This window comes from Limulus polyphemus, unplaced genomic scaffold, assembly GCF_000517525.1.
Source record: "Limulus polyphemus unplaced genomic scaffold, Limulus_polyphemus-2.1.2 Scaffold274, whole genome shotgun sequence".
Taxonomy (NCBI): Eukaryota; Metazoa; Arthropoda; class Merostomata; order Xiphosura; family Limulidae; genus Limulus; species Limulus polyphemus.
Window position 1 is genome coordinate 562,262 of NW_013665884.1, and position 8,043 is coordinate 570,304.

The window sequence follows — 8,043 nt, forward strand, 5'->3', positions numbered from 1 at the left end:
CATTGCATATGCATATACATATTTGTTTATGTATCTTGTTTCTTTTTGTGAAAGGTTTATCTTGTGTTTGTAATTTTTGTTTATTGATTTAATATTAAAGGACTTATTTGTGTGTTTTGTATTTACTATCAAAGAGGTTTGTTATATTTCATAATCCTGATTTTAAAGAATGCAACATGTTTTGGATTTGCAACTTGAATTTTTATTTAATTTTATTGATATTAGTGGGTACTTTTGTAAGAAGTTATGTGTATGTATTGTAAATAATTAATTTCTAATAACCTGTGTGTACATTCACTGTATGTATTTATACTTTTTATGGTTTATTCTTTTGTTTTCTTTGATATGTTTCACTATATAGCAAGAATTTTATATTATCTTGTATTTGGGCCCGGCATGGCCAGGTGGTTAGGACGCTCGACTCGCAATCTGAGAGTAGCGGCTTCGAATCCCCGTCACACCGTCGCTCGCTATTTCAGCCGTGGGGGCGTTATACAGTGACGATCAATTCGTTGGCGGTGGGTGGTGATGACTAGTTGCCTTCCCTCTAGTCTTACACTGATAAATTAGGGACGGCTAGCGCAGATAACCCTCGTGTAGCTTTGCGCGAAATTCAAAACAAATCAATCTTGTATCTAAATATGTTTTACCGGTATGACATATTACATGTTTTATTACATATTACAGACATACTACATGTTTTTCTTTTATTCTTGATATTCAACATATATGTCGTGTTATATGAACTTATTCTGTTGCTGTATTATGTTTAAATTTGATTTTATGTTTTAGTTTGCTTTTGAATTTGCATATATCATTATTTTGCAAAGTTGTATTCCTAGTTTTACTTGTTTATCATGAAGCGAGAATAAGTCATCCTGCCATCATGACCAATACACGAGTTATGTAACTGTCTTATAAATATTTTTAAAACTAGAGATGGTCAGGTTGGAATGAAAGTAAACGGTAGAGGAAGCTATAGTATGCAAGAGTACTATGCGTTTTTTACTACTTACTTAGTATACGTTTTTGTAATTTTCATACATAGTGTACATGTAGTTTTAACAATGAATATTGATCAAAGAAGTAGGTAAGTTTCTCTTGCCTAGTTACCTGTTGTTTTAGCTCATTTACCCATGGTATCATATGCGACTTCTCAAGGGAAATATTTCTGTAAAGTTCATTACTGTTGTTACGACAGCGGAAGTTGTGCGACGTTGGGAGCATGCGCTGGAGTTCTAGAAAGATCGAGGAACCTGTCGAACGTCTTAGCGTTTGCTAGACGCGCGCTCTTATTGTATATAAGCGCGGCAAATAAAGCGAGAGAATTAATCGGAACTGGAGTAGCAGATAGAGAGATTGAAGATAATAGACACAGTTAATCGAGTCAAGTGAGCGGTAGTGACCGTAAGTAAAGTGCGTGAATCGTTGTGAATTATAGCGTGTGTTTAAGTGAAAGTGACTGTGGAAATTAAGTGTATTGCAAAGTTGAATTGAGAAAGAATAAACTAGTTTTATTTAAGAAAAGACTTGTATCGCTGAAGTTATTCGGAAATAATTTCTACGGAAAATTAACAAACGAACACAGACGTAACACTATGAAATTAATTTGTTGCACTGATGGATCTGATGATATCTTGAAATTACAACTTCCCCGATTTTTCAAGGGAATGATGACAGTAGACATGAGTTAGAGGAAGAATATATTTGCTGTTTCACGAATTACATAAAGCTGTGTTTTCTCAATGGGAAATTCTTATTCTTCTTCTCACAGATATTTCTTGAAGCATCAGTAAAAGAGCCATCCTTAGTAAATACTGTTGTAAGCTATATTTTTATCATTGTAATATGTTTTGTTTGCTAGAGAGAGCTGTTGATCGTAATGAAAAACTTTACAAACTATCTAGAACAAAGATTAGTTATAAATACATTATGATTAAGAAGTTAGCACACAGCCAGCAGTGAATCAGTTAGTTTTTCAGTTAGTAGAATGCCAGTCATTCAGTGAAGTATTTGAATCAGTTTATGATGTTAGAAAACATGTAGATTCACAGTTTGTCTCTGATGATAAAAGGTCCATCTTTTGAAAGTACTCAAGTGCCAGGGTTTGCCTGTAGATCAGCGTTACTTTTCTCGAATATTTAGTTACGTTAATGATCAGTTATGAAACTGTAAAAATACATTTATTTGTGTGTTAGTCATAGTTCCATTAGTGAGTAAATTTCTGTTGAATTTTACAGTGAAATCACTATTTGTGAACTAGACCTACAACTACGTACAAGAGATGGTAGCCTGTAGGAACATTATGGAAGAAATATGCTAATTTGTTATCATTAAGTGGTCTGTGCTTGGTCTTATTTTTCCATATAATTTTTAAGAACCCACCCAATGAATGAGCAACATGCAACAATACATTCATCTTGATTAAATAAAGATTGTTTTCACATTATTTTACATTGTTCCAACCTCCTTCTTTTTCACATATCATTCAAAGTCAGAGGATTCATATTTGCTGCATTATTATTTACCTATGGTATCATGCATCCCTTCTCATAAAAAATATTTCTATAAAGTTGCATACTATGAAAATAGACAGTGATCATTATTCTGGTGGGTGAGAAAGCAATGACACTTATTTTTCGATGGGAATGACCAACAGTGAAGTAGGTAGCGCACGTGCCCTAAGAAGAATAGAATTATTGTTTTGTGTGTATAATGCTGAGTTTTCTCAGTTTAGAACAGATTCTTCTCTTCCACACAGAGATCTGTGGAAGCACCAATAAAGGGCTGTCCTTAGTAAATTCATCCATTTTGATTGTTTTATATATTGAATAAACATTGTTTTCGCATTATTTTACATCGTGTCCAGTCTCTTTCTTTTCTCACAACTCAGTCCAGTCAGGGGATTTATATTTACTCCCTGATACGTATTCTGTCAAACCTTTTGTTATTGTACGGAACCTACTCGTTCAGAGAGAAATTGGTGTAGCTGACAATTACAAAGGGTGATAAAGGCAATTCTTAGTTATTTTCTTGTTTCATGAGCTTTGGTTAATCGGTGACAAATATGGTGACAGGTACATGATGATGACAAAACCTTGTCGAAACGTTGTACATTTGCTGTTATGTTAAACTTATATTAAAATTTTTCTTCATTACCCATTCAAGCCGTCTCCAACCATTATTAGTCTCAAAGCGGGTTCCTCGTCATCGAATTTGAGAACATTTGTTGTTGTTTTTTAGAAACATCGTCTTTTTTTAAAACAAAATATTTAAACCCAATCACAAACTATTTAAAAGGTAAAATAACGAATATTTTTTTAATCTCTCATTATCAACACGAAATATTCTGATATAAAATAACAACGCAAAATTTGAAATATTGTTTTTATAATCATATTTACATACAATTATAAAGCAGCTAACGTATTTAGGTGTGTGTTTATGGCAATAATACTTTTTCATAATAAGTTTCTGCTTAGGTGTCGGCCCCTTCCGGAATTGATGAGCATCTCTCAGTCCACGTATGTTAGATTTTAATTTTTGTTCATATTAAATTATCCGTTACATATATATTTGACTCGGGTGAAATATGACCACATTACTGTTTTAGCATGCCATTCCATATCATACTAGCAGTTAATTACCAGAGACGTTTGAACACTATTTAGCGTATTTCGAACACCAATTGAACGTGACAGTAATTTGAGTAAACATAAGCCTTAGCGCCTATTCTTTTCCTAACTCGCATCGTAATGTAACTGTAAGTACGTACTTATATCTGAGTGACAATGACATGCCAAATGTGTATAGTCGGTGTCTGGTGTATGCTGTTCTAGTGTTATTGTTACAAATGAAACATGCAATGTGAATAAAATAATATTTTGCTGTTTTCGAACGTTATTTATTTATGGAGATACAAATGTCGGACAATTTTGTAAAGAAAATTGCGCTGGTGTTTTGTTTATTACCGTGGAACCAACGTTAGAACTACTAGTATTACTAATAGTGCTACACGGTATAGTAATATGATAATTTATAGTATTACTAATAGTAAGTAGTAGATAGAACTACTGCCAGCTACTACCAGTACCATACATTGAACTTGGAGTCACTAAAACTTAGTAACTCTACTTTAAAAAGTATAACTTAAATTTTAAAGTAAAACGAAGTTAATAAATGTACATGTAAGTTAACTTGGTCACAAGCATACTAGTTAAATAGCTTTACACAATGTCACTAGAGCCTCTATACTTTGGTCTTGCAAATTGTAAATTCATGTTATAGAAACGTGGTCACATACATACAATTCTGACATTTTGAGTGTTATGTCTGGATGTCTGCATCATTTTAAATAATACCATTCAAGTTTCTTAACTACTGGTTGGGCGACTGCATGGATAGTGTAAAAAAATGTGTTGAACAAATGAACTGAAAAGATTATGTAAATAAATATTACTAAGAGTTATTTCAATATAATTTTGATAACTAATAGTTTTTCCATTAAGTTTGAAAAAAAGGTGCTCTGGCAAAAGTGTGTATTTATGTCTGGTACTTTTTTAGACCAATACAATACAGTAGTTGTTTATTTAGTTCCAATAAAATTATTGCTTGTAACTTTGCAAGTGTAATTGACCAAAGAACATTCAAACAGCTTCTCTAACAAATAAGATACTAACTCTGATAATAATAGTACTGTACATATACTTAGCTTGTTTTTCTATAGTTGTTTTCTTTTCTGAATCAGTCAAGTGAGAAAAAAAAGAAGTCCAGAGCCCAGTTTCTCAGAAAGATTCCAATTTCTCAAATCTAAAAGCAGAGAAACAGCAATAAGTACAAAATATACAGTTGTTATAACTTAATTTTAAAAAATGTGTAAATGAAAATAAGTATAATCAGAATAATTGGAAAATACTTAAAAGTAATAAGTGTGAAATAAACATACACTTACATTAAGAAAATTGAACAGAAAGAGAAGGAAAAAGTAAGGATATTTCAGTCCTAACATGCTGTGTATTTTGTTCTATTTCCGTTGTATCTTTTGTATATGAAGTAAATTGATTGGCTGAGGTCCTTTAAAAACTACAATAAGTGTATGTTTATTGCTATATGTGCATGTTCTAATAGCAACATTAATATATAGGTGTTTTGTACTGCAGACTGTGTATTTACACTTTTAGGTTCCATCTTGTAGTCTTGTAAGCAAGTTTTCTTGCATTTGCAAACAACTCATTTAAAAATGTAAGATTTTATTTTGTCTGATGTTATAGAGCATAACCAGAAAATAGGGTTATCCTTTTGCTATAACCTGAGAGTCCCCATAACTCAATGCTATTTACATCATCATACATTAATAAGTGCACAGCTATTATTATTAGGATAGATATAATCATTGTGTTGTAAATTTAACATTTATAATCAAAGCTTTCAAAACTTGATACTGACTTTTTCTTGAAATTGAGAAATGCACTATTTTGTATCCAGTGATCAGCTTTCAATACAAAATGTGGGTGGAATCAAAACAATCTTGCCTCTGTGCGGAGACAAATGTATAATGAAAGAGTTAGTAAACTCTGTATTACATTTTTTGTTAGTGCACACAATATTCTTCTAACAATGAAAAAATCTATGCAATTAAAACCAGACAAATGAATAATAAAAAAAAACTAAATTGGCAATGCTGTTAGTCTTTATGATTGGTTCACTAAAAGTTGTTCATTGACTATGGTCTAAGATGATTGGTTTTCATTTTTGTTGCAATTGCTGCCTGTCTGCATTCAATAAATTTATTATATTAGTAAAAAAAAAGGTTGCTACTTTAACAGCATTTTTGATTTATTTATTGAAGTTACTCATAAGCTATTACTTGAGATAGCTTTTTCTTTTTTGTTATTCAGTTTGTGTTCATTGAAACACATTTTGATTATCACTTACCGTGTCCATATATATATATATATATATATAACATTTAGTAGTGGGTCAGTTCATAATGAAAATGAAACATAAAAACAGATGACTGTGTGAGTAAATAAATCTATGATAATACTGATGTAACATAGAGGCAACGAGGGATAATTTGATCCTTCAAGAAAAATAAAAATTAACCCACTCTTTATTTTTCTGGGAATCATCATTTCCTCTTTTTAATTCATGTAAGGAGATGTCACCATAACTGCTGATGACAACTCATCCCATAAGCTAATCACCTTGTAAGAAAAATATAACTGCTTTATTCAGATCCTTGCCTGTCTTTTCTAAACCTTAAACTTGTGTCATCTCATTCTGCTGTCTTCAGAATTAAGCACAAGGAGCAAGTAAGCTAGATGTCATAACCTATTCCAGTGGTTCCCTACCTTTTCACCACCAAGGATCCCTTTATTATTATTTTTTTCCCCACAGACTTCATGTTTTTGAAAGATTCTGTCAACCCAACATACTCAGAGAGCTAGAAAAATTGTGACAGGTATAGAACAGTCTCAGCTTTTTATGTGTTATTATTCTGTGTCCTTCTGTGCAATATTTATTAAAGAAAATAGCTCATGAACCCTCAGTATTACCTTTGTGAACACCTGGTTGGGAACCACTGACCTATTCCCATGTAATAATCTTTCCACCCTAGAATAATCCTTGTAGCCATTCTCTGAACTTTTCCAATAAGTAAGTATCCTTCCTTAGATAGGAGGCCAGAACTATGCACAGTATTATAGCTGGTATCTAGCCTGTAATTTAAATAGATATTTATATGTATATATAATTGCCTGCATTGACATTATCAATGTGTATTAACATATCCTAAAATTTTATTAGCTTTACTATTAGCAAAAGAGCCTAACCTGATGACTTGAATGACCACTCTGTCAATATGCTTTTCTACAGGCTAGTAAACTATTATTATTCGATGACGAGGAACCCATTTTGAGACTAATAATGGTTGGAGATGGCTTGAATGGGTAATGAAGGTACCTGATGATGACAAAACCTTGTCAAAACATTGTACATTTGCCGTTATATTAAAGTTTTTTTTCATTACCATTCAACCCATCTCCAACCATTATTAAACTGTTAGTATATTGAGTGGGTTTTCATTTATATCAAATGTATAATCCAAGTAGCTTGTGGGTCAATAAATATCATCTTAGAATTACTTTTGTCAGAAAGGTTAGCAGTCACTGATCTAGACACCACAATTACTTCAACTCTTTTGCTATGGCCAAGTTAAATGTCATGACCTTTTACAGCACTACATTCAAAATTTAATTAAATCACTTTATTATAAATTATGTAAATAAACTTGGTATGAACACATAGTTTATCTTAGTTTAAAAAAAACCCATTAAAAGACTATCAATCTTTATTTTTCTGTGTCACATGATATACCTGACTTTACCCCTTCAAAATTGTGTATTGTCTAATATAGGCTATAGCAGTTTCTAACCAATTAGGAACACAAACTATACATATTTAAAAATAAGAATCCAAAAATTGCAGTTGATTTATTGAAATATTGATACATTTGTTAAACCCAACAGAGAATCCCCTTCATTCTCACTTTGACTTTATTAGTCAACTTAACATGGCTGATGGACATGTTTATAACTAATAGGATCTCCTCCTTAGGAAGTTATTTATCATTTGTTTACTTTTGATGCCTCTGTTATCCAATTGACCAAAGTCTTTGCTGTGTGATTATTATGTTGCTACTCCAAATGATTAACACAACTGTAACCTACTTATAATTTGTTCAGGAAACCAGGAATAATAGTTTTGGGGCATTATGTTATAGTGAATGATATATTTGTAGTGTTCTCAAGTGCATATTTGAAAGCTGCATGAATTCATTTTTGGAAACCCAATTTTGTAAGACTCAATGAAGTTTACAGAAGAACATCTATTCAAGTGTCAGTGAGTGCTAAAAATCCTTGTTTTTTATGTATGTTTTTATTCCTTGTTATATATTTTCTAACAGAAGTATAAATTCACTGTGCCCGCATCCACAACCAAAAACTCACACGTCAGGACCTAGTACAAAACACCAAAGTAAAC

General features: G+C 31.9%; 1 protein-coding gene across 3 annotated transcripts in view; it reads left to right on the forward strand.

Moving 5' to 3' along the window:
* The first annotated feature begins 3,456 nt into the window (after positions 1-3,456).
* The window catches only part of LOC106456947 (protein FAM160B1-like), a 24,087-nt gene continuing 19,500 nt past the window's right edge, over positions 3,457-8,043 (forward strand). The window contains exon 1 of one of the 3 annotated variants that reach the window (XM_013916325.2): positions 3,457-3,524. The gene's annotated coding sequence lies outside the window, so the exon portion shown is untranslated. Of the gene's footprint in view, positions 4,019-8,043 lie in introns of all 3 variants that reach the window. The other 2 variants (XM_022382749.1, XM_022382750.1) reach the window with 2 other exon arrangements.